This window comes from Ictalurus punctatus, chromosome 1 (genome assembly GCF_001660625.3).
Source record: "Ictalurus punctatus breed USDA103 chromosome 1, Coco_2.0, whole genome shotgun sequence".
NCBI classification, from domain to species: domain Eukaryota; kingdom Metazoa; phylum Chordata; class Actinopteri; order Siluriformes; family Ictaluridae; genus Ictalurus; species Ictalurus punctatus.
This window is the reverse complement of record NC_030416.2, coordinates 1,790,091-1,805,259: the sequence shown is the minus strand read 5'-3', so window position 1 is coordinate 1,805,259 and position 15,169 is coordinate 1,790,091. Positions and strand designations below refer to the sequence as shown.

The following is a 15,169-nucleotide window of genomic DNA, read 5'->3' as shown; positions in this document are numbered from 1 at the left end:
AAGTGCAGTGAACAACAAATTACCTCAGATGTGTTGGTAAATCACTTAGAAAGGACACGGTTTAGCTAGATAGCACTGAAATAAGACAACTTTTCCCACAGATGTGTTGATGAATGATGAATCAGTCATGCGAAATTAGGATTTTAGCTAGCGTGGGTTGCATACTCTTACATTAGCTCTTTATACAAACAATAAATAAATACATGAAGTAAATAAAAACGTGCTAGTGAGCTAACACTTAACCGCTAACTGTTTTACACAGCAAACGTAAAGGCACACAGGAAAAGGAAACAAGAAGCAAAAAAAAAAAAAAAAGAGTCCGGAATATCAAAGTTTACCTCAGATTTGTTGCTAAAATTTGTTTGTTGCTAAAAACGTCGTTCCAGGCGACTAAAACGACGAATTATTTAGCTAGCGGAGTCTTTCGAACGAACGTAAAGGCACAGTGGACGCGAAAATAATCTAAAACATTTTACCTCAGACGTGGTGTTGAATTATTATTATTTTTTAAAAAAGGGCTCAGTTTAGCTAGCTAGTACGTAGCCGCTAACACGTCGTTCACACAGCGTGAAGTCACTTCAGCTGTGTGTAAGTTTAGCTTTGTACTGCGTATTCACGCCATGTATTTGATTTCAGATGCTAACACGCAGATAGATTAACAACAAAACAACACAACGTGTGTAAATAAGTTGTGCTACGGTAACGTCGACTCGATTCCTCGTGTAACGAAGTTCACTCGAGCTGATTAAGTAATAAAACGGATGGCAGCCGGGATTAAACGAAAAGGAAGTCGATGTTAGGGGGGAAAAAACAAACAAAAAAACCCCCAGTATTGCGATGTGGGGAAAGTGCAAAGAGCGCATACAGAGGCCCGGAGGTGATTTATTATGTGGAAGCAGGCCGAAGCTGACCTTCGTTTAATTAACGCTGATGGAGATAAAGGTGAGTTGAGGAGCGTTAATCATTAATCACGGGCCGCTGTGTGTGGAAATAACCTTGTGACTCGGAGGTTAAAGCGAACACACTCCGAGGAGCAGAGCTCATCACTTACACACGGCGGCGGCCATTGTAGTACTGTTACGCCTCGGAAATACATCGATCCCTCGTTCCTGGCCTCCTCCTTCATCCTATACAGTGCGGTATCCGTCTGTCTATCTACTTGGACGTTACAAAATGTCACAAGTTCCATTTGATTAGCATTAAAATTCCGCTAATTGCGATTTACGCAGGATTTTAACGAAGCACTCACACATTTTTATATAACAGATAATATCTGCAGCTCACATTAGCTACCTGATATCTGATCAGCTTAAGTCTCGTAGAACGCAACGATAGCTTTGTAGCTATGAGTGAAAAAATTGATTTGCACCTGAACTTGATCTGCGTTTACGGATTAATGCAAAACTGTCGCATTTTTTTTTCCCTCTCACTTTAGTACAGTACGCACAGCAAGTCTAACCTGGCTAATAACCAGGGTTAACGATTTAGCTAGGTAGCTAGCACAGTGACGGCGGACACTAGACAACATGGTTTGACTGAAATATTGAGAATTTTCCTCAAACGTCGATTTAAAAGAAAAAGCGTTTGATGACTCCGCGTAGTAGCACGTAGGATTTAGCTAGTTAGCTCATAATTGTCATGGCTTCCACGGGCGATGTACTGTAAAAGTCCGGCGACGGTACAAACAAGATAAAACCGTCAAGATCGTCAGCGTTTACCTCAGACGTGTTGGTAAACTGCAAAAAAAAAAAAAAATATATATATATATATATTTTTGAAGGAACTAAATAAACATTATGATTTAGCAAGCTAGGACTTCCGTTACACAGCAAACATAAACGTATGACCGAAGTGAAAATGAGAAAGAAATGTTTGGAATATCGACGTTTCCCTCAGACGTGTTGGTTAATTACTACAAAAATGACCGTATGACTAAAATGACACTGTTACTAAAGTTAGCATCGAACGCTAGCCAAACCCTTTTAGGTTTTTAGCGGCGCGTCACTGTTTGAACGTTCGAAGCCGTGATCAAATTCCGAAGTCACTCGAACGCGGCGATCACGTGACGCTAAGCGGCTGTTCCGCTAACGCGCTGTGCAGATGGGCCGTAACGTAAACGTAACGAAACAAAAACACTTCTCGGTACTTCGCCAAGACGTTTGACCTCCAGCCGCCCTCCGCGAACACGCTCCTTCCTCTCTTCCTCACACCTCGTCACTAATTACTGACTAAAGGCCACGTCAGACGCCAGAGCCGTGAGCGGCGGCCGATTTACAGAGGACGCTTTAGACACGCTCGGCTGCCTAACGCCGGCGTTTCTAACACGTGCTCGAATGACCGAGCTGCGAAAGTGTGAAGTGGTTTGAAATTTAAACTCGGAAAGGGTGTGCGTGTGTTACGGATTAGCCTCGGTGCGGCGTTAATGCATAACACGCCTGTTTGAAGAGCGAGGCCTCCGGTGTGGGATGAAAGCGAAAAGATTCAAAGAAGAAGAAGTGAATGAGCGAATGAGCGAGCGCGCCAGGAATTACCGTATAACGCGTTTCGATTAGAAAGCTTGTACGCAAGATTTGTACCAATATTCTTATATATATACTCCCTCTGTTTTGTACTTTAAGTAATATAGCACATTTCTCCTAAACAATAAGCTAAATAAATAAAGTTCTCTGAGCAAAGCGCTCAGATTTCTGCTTGTGTAATATTTAATCATTTGTTGTTTCAAATATAAATACGCTTTAAATATCAATTGCTTGATGGTTTTGTCATTTCCTGCTTTGTAAGGTAATTGTTTTGATACGTTAAAAGTTCTATTTCAAATAAATAGTAAATTATTAAATGAAACATCATCAAACTGATAGGGAAAATAATATGAAATAAAATCCAGTTTGATAGGTAGGTAAATAAATAAATAATAATAATAAAAAAAAGTGTTCTTTTACATGTATGTGATTTTATATATATATATATATATATATATATATATATATATATATATATATATATATATATATATAAAATATTACATGTAGTAATATAAATGATAATAATATTATGTTTATGAGCATTCTGAACCTTACTAAAGTAATGCGTTTCTACGTTTGGGGTTTTGTTGTTGTTGTTGCTTTGTTTACTTGTTATTTATGATGTCATGTAAATGTTCACCTCACTAATCAGGAAGGGGTTACAGTGTAAGAGCTCCGTGTGTGTATTCGCATGCGTCAGCTCTTATACACTGACACTGTACACGCTGAGAATTACGTCCACGGCCCAAACAAACAAACAAACAAACAAATAAATAAATAAATAAATAAATAAATAAATATCTGCGTGGTGTTATTTTTTGCTTTGGTCTTTGTGTCTCGAGCTGAAGAGGCAGGCAGGCGCGCGCCGGAGAGACGCGTCCGTCCCGCAACGGATGACATTTTTCAAATGTGGCCGCGCGCTCGGAGTCTTGTCCCCCTAACCGCCCCCCCCCCGCCCACACACACACACACACACACACACACACACACACCACCCTCCCCCTCCTGGATCATAAATAATGCATTTATTTATCATCAGAATCTGTTTTTGAAATTAGGGACCACCGCACTTCAAAGACAGGAAACCTTTTGATATGTTTGATTCTCGGAGAATATCGGCGGGTTTTATGCAAAACGTCCCGCGCGATTAGAAAGGTGGAGGATGAATATATTTGCCTGGAGGAAAATTATACGATGAGAGAAGAGACTTATCATTAAAGAAAGAAAAAAGAGCGAGTGAGCTGTGGTTACATTTAATCCTTCTTATATATAATATACATGGTGGAGGAAGTGTGTGTGTGTGCGCGCGCGCACGCAAACGAAGACAATCAGGAGGGGTCACGTGCTCAAATTTGATTTTAATATATTAAACGATCTCAGATAATGAACAAGCTGTTTAAATGCATTTCAATTTCTCTCTCTCTCTATCGATCTGTCGATCTATCGGTCTAGAATTGTCTGAAATAAGTTGTAATAAGTCTTTCATATTTAAGATGCATTGTAGTGTAAATTAAAATTGCAGTTAAAGTAAAATCTAAAAAAAAGAAAACTGATATTAGAATTGTTTATTTTTAAAATCCGGTAATTTTAGACTAATTCCATTGACTCGCGTGTACAAAACACAACGATTTCACACTAATTCAAAAAAATTTGTTGCGTTTCAGACCAGTATGTTGTAAGAAAGGTTACGACCTCTAGCACCGGTCCTCAGAATGTGTTACTCTTGTGTATGAATTTTGTGTGCAGATTTGGACTTTTCGCCGTAGAAATGCAGAATTTACTGATTAATTTTGCGACGTTTTGACGATATTTCTGTTTGGATTATAGTTCCTAGACGTATTGTGCCGCACACGATGAGATTGCAGTGATTAATTCCCGAAGCGCGTGAGACGCTGATGTCGTCCTGTCTGCTTTCCAGCTGGGTTCCTGATTTGAAAGCCTCGAGTGAGTTCGGGTCCTGGAGAGGAATTTTTCGTGCCGAGCGTGCTGGAAAGCGAAGCGTTTCTCGTCGCCGTTTCTGAATGCTTGTCCATCACTCCTTTCAGCAGTTACAGGTGGGCTCGTTTTCTCCTTCTCCTTCTTCACGTTTCTCGGAGGCAGCTGCATTTTTTTTTTTCATGACAGCAGGCCCGGGACAATTTGCATGTCGGACAGACGACAAACGGCACAGCGCGTGTCATAGTAGGTGGCGAAGCGTGACAGTTCGCACACGACACTGTCTCCTCGCGCTTTGACCCCGCGACCTCGCCGCATGTCTGCTTTCACAGACACGAGGTAGATGGGGAAGGAATAAATTTGATACCAATGCCATTATCCCACAACACCACCTCTCTCTCTCTCTCTCTCTCTCTCTCTCTCTCAGTCGTCTTGGCGTCTCTGAAATAGCCAAGCGGGTTATTTTGAAGGGGAATAACGATGCAGGAAGGGTCACCGTCATGACGTCCCTCTACTTCTGTTGAGACAAATTGGACGACGAGATCTTGCTGGCAATTTGCGCCGACCACGTTTGTTGCGAAACAGGCGGGGTTGTCACAAACTGGCATGCCGCTGACGAACGGCCAGAATGTGCACGAACAAGGTGGAAATGGATGATTTAAAAAAAAAAAAAAAAAAGTCAACCTGTACTCACATCCGTGTATTTCCTCATCAGGCCATGGGGAAAAAAAAGAAAGAAAGAAAAGAGCCCCTACCCCCATCATGTTCTTCAAAGTGTAGGCAGGATAAAGACCTCTTCCAGGTGCCTTATTTGTACCATTTAAAAATAAATAAATAAATAAAAGAAAGAAAAATCCCTTAATTCTGTTCACTGGAAAATAGCGAAAGTCTGACAAACATCACGGACAGAATGATCATTAAGAAATAGTAACATAGTGATTTTAAAAGAAATAATAATAAATCCTAGTTGTGGTAATAATAAAAACGAACGTTACTGTAGCTACCTCCTAGCTAATCTGTATCTTTTAATCCTGAGCTAATTCAGATTTGTACTGAAATTCTACAAACACCACTACTAACCACGTCGACAGAAATCCAGAAGTTTTACGCTAATCCTCACGACGTATAAAAATACTAAAAAAAAAAAACTCACAGTAATGCGAAGGACTTGCACGAAATCCCACATAACGTCTTACTAATTCTAATGAAATCGATCACTTTGTTAAATTGCTGGAATTTGGTGCGAAAGTGATCGATTTCATTAGAATTAGTAAGACGTTATGTGGGATTTCGTGCGAGTCATTCGCATTAGTGTGAGATTTAAAAAAAAAAAAAAAATTTTATTCGTCGTTAGAAAAAAATAAAAATACCACAAGAGGTTACTACTAGCTAGAAAAGTACCACATGTTACCGATAGCTAGAAATTTACCACAGGAGGTAACTATAACCTAGAAAAACTTACCACAGGAGGTTACGTGTATAAATGTTTAATATTCTCTGCATTCATTTAAAGTGACTCATTCTTAGATATAGCTGCGATACCCTTCACTATCCATCTCTTTCTGCTGCACACTTGTACCGTTCTCTGTAATATAAAAACCGCTCTGAAGAATGGAAGCGTTAATGAAACACGAGGTAAATCAGATTGCTGCGTTGTCAATTTAAAGTATAAAGGCTACTTTTCGCTATAAAGAGAGGAAGGGAAAATGAACAACCGTTACCGGATAACAATCATGACCTTGATTCAGACGGACAGCTAATTGCCTCTTCACACCTGTAACGCTGTACTTTTTTTTTTTTCCCTCTTCTCCATCTTTCCAAAGCACAAATTAAGTACCTCACACTGAGATATGAAGACCTAGCTGCACGCTAAATTAGCTGCCATGTCTGGCTCCACGATAAGAACTTTTTTCTCCTTATTATCACTGATTTTAAATGAAATCTCTCGGTAATTTGGATCGAATGCTCTCGGAGACGAGGGTGAAATGTACACTTGACATCTTTTAATCAATCCTTATTTCCGTCCTTGAGCTTGTTACACAGAACGTTAAAGTTTGACAGACAGAAATGTTTATCGCACAGGATTGACTATGGCTATTATCACATCCTTTCCATTGCTTCATCAGCTTGCATGATGCAACACCACAGGAGGGTACTTCTAACTACAAACTTACTTCTAGCTAAAAATGTACCACAGGAGGTTACCAGTAGTTAGAAATTTACCATAGGAGGGTACTGCTAGCTGGATATTTACCACAGGAGGTTACCTCTAGTAAGAAATTTACTATAGGAACGTACTGCTAGCTGGAAACTTACCACAGGAGGTTACCTCTAGGTAGAAATTTATCATAGGAGGGCACTGTTAGCTGGATATTTACCACAGGAGGTTACCTCTAGTTAGAAATTTACCACAGGAGGGTACTGCTAGCTGGATATTTACCACAGGAGGTTACCTCTAGTTAGAAATTTACTATAGGAGGGCACTGCTAGCTGGAAATTTACCACAGGAGGTTACCTCTAGGTAGAAATTTACCATAGGAGGGCACTGTTAGCTGGAAATTGACTACAGGAGGTTAGCTCAAGTTAGAAATTTACCACAGGAGGTTAACTGCTAACTACAAATGTACTTCTAGCTAAAAATGTACCACAGGAGGTTATGTCTAGTTAGAAATTTACTATAGGAGGGTACTGCTAGCTGGGCATTGACTACAGGAGGGTACTGCTATCTAGAAATTTACCACAGGAGGTAACTGCTAACTACAAATGTACTTCTAACTAAAAATGTACTACAGGAGGTTACCTCTAGCTAGAAATTTACCATAGGAGGATACTGCTAGCTATACATATCCTTGTAGATTAAATTGTACCACAGGAGGGTACTGCTAGCTAGAAATTTACCACAGGAAGGTTTTGCTAACTATAAATTGACTTCTATTTAAAAATGTACCACAGGAGGTTACCTCTAGTTAGAAATTTACCACTGGAGAGTACTGCTAGCTAGAAAGTTAGCACAGCGGGGTACATTTAGCTAGAACTTTACCACAGGAGGGTACTGCTAGCTACAAATTTACCACAGGAGGATACTGCTAACTATAAATTTACTTCTAACTAAAAAAATGTACCACAGGAGGTTACCTCTAGTTAGAAATGTACCACAGGAGATTACTACTAGCTAGAAAGTCACCACAGCAGGGTACATTGAGCTAGAACTTTACCACAGGAGGTTACTGCTAGCTAGAAATTTACCATAGGAGAGTGTTGCTAGCTATAAATATACTTCTAGCGTAATTTGTACCACAGGAGCTTACCTCTAGTTCTAAATTTACCACAGGAGGTTACTGCTAGTTAGAAATTTACCACAGCAGGGTAAATTTAGCTAGACATTTACCATGAGAGATTACTTCCAGCTAGAAAACAGTTAGCACACAGGGTTAATGCTAGCTAGAGATATTTACTACAGGAAAGCAGAAATTACTAGAGGGGAGGTTACTGTTAGCTAGCTCAGGAGATGACTTGGTTACATATAGCCTGCTACATAAAAAAAAAAAGTTAGAGAAAACACATTAGGCATCATTTGTACCAAACAACAAAATATTAGTCATCTCTGTTGTATCTATTTACCAGCTGCCCCAACACACACACACTTTATTAGCTGTTGCTCTGTTGTCACAACAGATTAGTTGCCTATGTTCTTTGTTAACGGAACTGAACTTTCTTTCCGTAAAGGTTTTGTTTTAAAAATGGCGGATGAAGACGTTTGGACCGGTGAATGATTTGAGCAACGATACTGAACGTTTAAAAAATGATAACATCTGATTTGCTTTGTTAATGTGGTACATTACAGCTGATGGAACTTGACTCCGCTAAACAGCAAAATTAGCATACTAGCAATACGTCTGTATACAGTCTTCCAGTTTCAGCAGCTTTCAAAGCGCGCTCTTCTTTGTCTTCCGCGGACATAACCTTCCCCATTTCTCAAGGATTAGCATTCCCGTTTTCTAATGTCAGAACCTGCATATCAAACCCGGCTCATTTTGCATCAAATGGCAAGCTACCCTTTCAGCGTGTGCTTTAAGATGTAAATTTCTTCCGGTGGTTTTCCTCAGAGGCGCTCTGTCTTACTCTCAACGATATGGTTTAACACTACTAATCACCGAGACTGAGATAAGCCCGGTTGGTGATCTTTAAAGCAGATGTTACAGCAGTTGCGATGTCATATTGCTAATAATGCTAATGTCCAAATCGGTTCGATAGAAGAGTCAATAAATGAAATAAAAACGAACATGGTCTGCGATGCAATAAATATGTCACTCAGAAATGAGCTTGCTAGCTGAGCCGCTAATTAGAGGTTAGTGGATATGATTAGCATTCTACATAAATCGCGTTTGGCTAACGGTAAAGCGAGTACAAGAACGCACACATCCTCTCGCTATGCAGTATATTAAGGCTAACTTGATAAGACAATTAATTAGCGTTCAATTTAGCGGATAGACTTGAGCTCTACATGTCCTTCATGTAAATATCCTTCTCTCTTTCGAGTAGATTTCGAAGTCATTGGTGTCATTTTGTTTATTTATTTACTTCACACACAAAGTCCCTGCTAATGCTAGATTCCAGAATAACCTGCTAGCATAGGCTGAGGTCATTTAGTCTGAGGTAATTTAATTCAGCTTCAGTTGTCCTCTTATGCATTTATGATGCATGTTGTTTACTATTGTTTCATTAATGCGGAACGCATGTTAGCATGCTAACATAGACAGGTATTAGCATAGTTTATTCTTTAAGTGCTCTTAAAGCAGTGTAAGGATTTCACACAACATTGCTAAGACATTGCATTAGCTTTATTTTTATTATTCTTTTTTTTAAAAAATCTATATTAAATGCTTAATTAATAATTAATTTACCACACATGCGCATTGCGTGTGAAACTTGGCGTAAAAAAAGGTAAGAAGCAGCGGGCCTGCGGTTTGGACGATTTATCAATCGAGTGGCTACATTAAACGGATTCCTTAATGAAGTAAGATCTTTATAAGGATTAGCCTGCCACCTGCAATGTGCCACCTGTTCGCTCCGGATAACTGGCAGGCGTTAGCATCGGATGACACTCAAAAAAAAAAAAAAAGACGGGATAACAGGGAGGGATCCCTGAGGGGAAAAAAAAGATAATAAAGATATAATAAAGTTAATCCTCCCACCCCCCCCCCCCCCCCCCCTTTTTTTTTGTTGCTTTCTTCACTGCCTCTGTAATCTAAGACCATGCTAATGCTAAAAGGTATCACAGACTGACCTTATTTAGTCAGGCTAATTTTGTAGCTGCTTCTCAGGTGTTAGCGCAAAAGCGTATTTTGTTTTTAGAGACTATTATTACCTGATGTATTTAGCTACTTTCTGCTAATTTAGCAAAATTAAATGTTTTTTTTCCCCCTTGAACTCTTCTGAAAATCTTTCTAGTGATTTTACATAGTTTTTTTTTTTTTTTTTAGCATACGGCAAGGTATTTTAGCTTTGTTTAAAAAAAAAAACAAACAAAAAAAAAACCTGGCAGACGATACGGAGATGCTAAACGACTCTAAGCTCTAGCTATACGTTACATGCTAAACATCACCGGTTCTTGTTTTTCGTTTCTGCTTCAGTTTCTGCACTCTGATCCCACACAAATGCTAGCTATTATATTAGCCTGGTTAATTAGCAAGTTGTACGAGGGACCCTAGCTCTGCTTGGCCTCAAGACTTTTTCTTTGAGGTCTTTCAGAAGATGGAAACTTGTCCGATTTAGATTCAAATAAGGATCGTCTCACCTCTGGCGTGTACGGCAGGGTCAGCGTCAGTGTCACGCTATGATTAGCACGCTATGAACACAATCCAGACCCTTTGTAGTCCTTTGGATGGAAAAGTGAGCGTGACAGCCAAGCGTCCTTCTCGTCTGCCAGCAGGATTGCATGGCACTGGTTTTGGGGGACGCTCGCATGCCAAAAAAAGTGCCAAGGACAGGACGTCCAATACCACTCACTGACTTTTCTGGGCTTTTGTCCTTCTGGCACACAGTGGCGTCCCATCACCAGAGCCCCGTGTCCCAACTGTGAACCCTAATTTGTTATTTTTGGGCGTCATTAGTCATGCATATTGTGTCAAATTAGCCTCAGTACAGTAGCGGGGTTTCCTCCTCCACCTGTTCTTATGCTAATATGGAGTTTGTGTGTGAGTGAACTAGAAGTAATACAAAAAAAATATATACCTAAAATGTAAAAAAGTGTTCATTGTAATTGAACACATGGATAAACAGGATGTGTTAAAGTGAGATTTAAGCAGATTGTCTGGAATAATTGATTACGTAGCGAGTGTGTTGCAGTCTGTCCATGGCTACGTGCCAAAGCGGTGCTCATCAACCACACACTAACAGCTCCATGCCATGCACCTGCTAGTTCTGCCTTAATCAGAAACATGGACTGGATCGACCGTGATGGTTTGGGTTTGCTTTGTTTTTGTAATCACGACTGTATAATGTAGATAGTGAAGCATAAGTCCGTCGTGAAACCTACAAGCTTCTCCTCTTCCTGGACCTCTGAGGCCTGCGAGCAACTCCTGCCTTCTTTTTTTCATTTATTTCTGCTGGCCTGAGATCTACAAACTTTCACTTCTGTCATGCTGGACAGACTACTTCTACAGACTCTTCCTTCGTTTATCCTGAGGTCCTCACGGTCCTACTGCTCCAATCCTGAGGCCTACAAGCCTAACTTGTAGCACCTGCCATCCTGAGATCCAGGAACCTTCTCCTTCTGCTGTCCCGAAGCCTATAAGCGCTTACTTCGCCTTTAAGCCCTTATTCGTCCCATTCTGATCTCCAAGCCCTCCAATCCTTAAGCGAACAAGCTTGTATTTTTGCCCTCCTGAGGCCTAGAAGCTTCTACTTCTTCCATCCTGAGAACCAAGAACCTTCTGCTTCCGTCAGAAGTTGTAATGAAGCTCTGCCTCTTCCAGGACCTCTGACCTACAAGATTTAACTTCTGTCATCTTGAGATCGTACTCCTTCACACCTGAGGCCTATAGCACCAAGTCCTGCCATTCTGAGATCCATAGAGTCTTAATCCTCCAATCCTGAGGTCTAGAAGCTCATCCTCCTGCCATTCTGAGATCCAAGAACCTTCTGTTTCTGCCATACTTAAGCCTACAAGCTCTGACTATTGTTATTCTGAGGTCCATAAGGTCCTACTCCTCTAATCATGAGCTCCCACTCCTTTCATTCGGCGCTCCTCAAGCCCATATTACTGCCGTCCTAAAGCCTACCATTTCCAGTTTCGTCAGTCCTGAAGGTTAGTAGCTCCTACATCTGCCCTTCTGAGGTCGACAAGTTTTGGCTGCTGCCATATTGAGAGCCAGAGACCTGCCTCTGCCATACTGAGGCCTACAAAGTCCTACTCCTCCCATGGTGAGTCCTAGAAGCCTGCTTGTGAGCCAAAAACCTTCTGTTTCTGGCAGTTTAAGGCCTACAAAGTCCTACTCCTGCCATCCTGAAGCAGGCAGGTTCATATTCCTGCCATCCTGAGCCCATGTCCTGCATGTCCAAGGGCCTAAGGCCTACTTGCTCTAACTTGTCATCCTGAGGTGCTCAGGCTCCTACTCCTCCCATGCTTTGTTCTACACACTCCATGTGCCTCCATTTTGAGGTCCATAATCTCCAACTCCTGCCATTCTGAGGTCCAGTTCCTCCTTTTATCATCCTAAGGCCCTTAAGCTCCTGCTCCTTCCCCCATGAAGCTTATTTTCACTTTCATTTTCACCTCTTAGTCTGCGCTTTGCACTTCTTTTCCCCACATCGTTCATCCATTCATCTCCTTTCTTCTCTTCCGGCGCTGACGTGAAATATCGTTTCCCTCTGATCCTTTCTTCATCACACTTGCTTTTCTGTTCTTCGATTCTCTCCTCTTTTTTTCATCTGTTTTCAGTCATTGCCTTTTCTTTCCTCGACTTCCTCCTTTTTGATTCTTCTCTTTCCCCCCTCATTCTCTTTTCTTTTCTCTCTCTGCTTTATTTCTCACACCATCTTCCTCCACGTTTCTCCTTTTCTTCTTTCTTTAATTCTGTTATCTGGAGCTGTGTGCTCCCCCTTTTCTCTCCCTTTTTCCTCCTCCTTTGTTCCTTGTCTACAGTTTCTTTCCTCCTTTTTTCTTGCCTCATCTTTATTTTCCCTTTTTCTCTTTTGCTCTTTTTTTTTCTTATTTTTTCTTTCCTGTTTTCCTCTCCCTTTTCTTCATCCTTCCTTACTATCAGTTCTTTTCTCGATCCTTCTTCTCTATCCTTTTGCTTTTCTCTCCTCCCCATGATATTTTCTCTGTATTTCCCCCCTTTATTTCTCTCCTCCTTTCTCTTTCTTCTTCTCTCTGCTCACTTATCTCCTCTTTTCCTGCTCTTTTTTTCTTTTCCTTTTCCCCCTTCATTTCTACTTCTCCTTTTTCTTTCTTTCTTTCTTTCTTTTCTCCTCTGTAGCCTCCCCTCTCCTTCCATCACCTCCTCCAATTTCCCTCTCATCCTTTCTTCCACTTCACACGTTCTTTCCTCGTTTTCTTCTCCTTTTCGATTTCTTCTGTCCCTTTTCTTCTCGTCTTCTCCATCCTCTTAGTTTCTTCTCCCTCTTCTCATTTTTCTTTCTTCTACTGTTTTCCTTTCCCCTCATTTCTTCTCTTTCTCTCCTTTATCTTTTCCATTCTCTCCTTTGTTGTGTTTTTGCTGTTGCTGTTCTTTTCTCCTCCCTCGTCTCTTCTCTACTTCATTCCTTCATCTCTCTCTCTCTCTTTTCATTCTTCATGAAATAAATCAGTGCGAGTGTATTCACTTGTCTAACTTCAGACGTCGTAAGAAGTCGAACACGCGTGCGTACACACACACACACACACACACACACACACACACACACACACACACACACACACACACACACACACCTGCTGGCCGGTTTGAATCTGTAACAGTGAGAAGGTGACATTGAGCTGTGTGTAATAATTAGCACTGTGTTTGCTTTGATGATTTTAGCACAGAGGAAGTGTGTGTGTGTGTGTGTGTGTGTGTGTGTGTGTGTGTGTGTGTGTGTGTCTGGTGACCCGGAAAAAAAGCGTGACGATATATCTGTACGACATTATACTGTGATAAAGTGACCTAAAATGTGTCTCTCTCTCTCCCACACACACACACACACACACACACACACACACACACACACACTCTATGCGAAAAGGGCTTCACTCCTCCGGTGGTAAGAAAAACATCATGTGAGCTACACTTTAACTGCCGGGGTTTAATTGTGTGAAGCTGTCGGGTTTATGAGGCACAAAGAAGATTGTGTATGGAAGGTCACACACACACACACACACACACACACACACACACACACACACACACACACACAGTCACCCTGGTGGGAATTATTTTTACATTCTTGTCTCAGTGGTTATACCTTGCATTTTGTGTGTGTGTGTGTGTGTGTGTGTGAGAGAGAGAGAGAGAGAGAGTGTGTGTGTGTGTGTGACCTCTGTGCTGGCTGTGTGTCCTCTAGCCTGACAGGATTCTCCTCCAATTCCTGGCATGAGCTCTGGGGTCTCAGCCCCAGATGGGCAACACACACACACACGCTCTCTCTCTCTCTCTCTCTCTCTCTCTCTCTCTCTCTCTCTCTCTCTCTCTCTCCCTCTCTCAGACTGTCAGGAGTGGAATGAGGGACAGATGAAGATCAACAGCGATAACTGTAGATAGATAGATAAATAAATAAATAAATAAATCTGGTTTTCACAAAATAACAAGGCAGTCCATATTTCCTTACAGAAGTTTTCTCACACTTGTGTGAGAGCACGCGAACTCTTTTCACACTGTGATTTACCCTTCCTTCTGTTTGAAATATAAATTCAATAATTAGTACTAATAAGATCTTCATACTTAAAACACGAATCGGTGTAAATCTCCATCTCGTACCGCTCGGCGCCACTTATTTGATTCTTTTTAAAAACGACTCATTTCTGATCAACGATTTCTCTGTAAAAAAAAAAAAAAAAAAAATCAGACTTGCTCTACTCCGCTAAAGAATTAAACGCCGTCTAATTTTACCCGTCAGTCGCGGCAGTTATTTCATGGAAATAACGAAACAATAAACCCTTCATTTCACGACTAATCCGGAAAAAAAATTCAAAATGCCTCGCTTTTCATTTGACCTTTTTCAGCGAAAGAATTTGAGAAGTAAACAATTATTCTATAATTAGTAACGTAATGTTTTTATTACTGATTCACTGCGTAGTAACAACTTAAGTGTAAAATAAACAAACAAATAAATAAACAAAGGAGGTAAAGGTGTAAAAACTGACTGGAAATTGATATTAATATTTATACTAACAAATAAAAAGTCTCTAAGATTAAAAGTGTTAATGTGATTAACAGTTAAACTGTAAATGTATCATTTTAAAGTGTGTTATTTGAATATTAAAGCAGAAACATTTTTTTTTAAGATCCTAATCTAAAAAATTAAACAGACATGAAGATAATGGCAAAGAATTATCAAATGATTTAAAACACGGAATTTTAAAAAATATATATCAAAAACATAAAGGAAAATAAGCATCTCAGTTGTGTGTGTGTGTGTGTGTGTGTATAAAAAAAAAAACCTACAGTCAATAGGTTAAATAACAAAAAGTATCAAATTCAGCACCACACAGAACATTAAATAAAAACGAT

General features: G+C 40.4%; 1 long non-coding RNA gene across 3 annotated transcripts in view; it reads left to right on the top strand.

Moving 5' to 3' along the window:
- Positions 1 to 5,604, top strand: part of LOC108273226 (uncharacterized) — a 39,811-nt gene extending 34,207 nt beyond the window's left edge. Inside the window, exons 3-5 of one of the 3 annotated variants that reach the window (XR_001814269.3) lie at positions 4,350 to 4,576; positions 4,650 to 4,796; positions 4,885 to 5,604. This is a non-coding gene — a long non-coding RNA (uncharacterized LOC108273226). Of the gene's footprint in view, positions 1 to 4,349; positions 4,797 to 4,884 lie in introns of all 3 variants that reach the window. The other 2 variants (XR_001814266.3, XR_001814268.3) reach the window with 2 other exon arrangements.
- Positions 5,605 to 15,169: the final 9,565 nt, after the last annotated feature.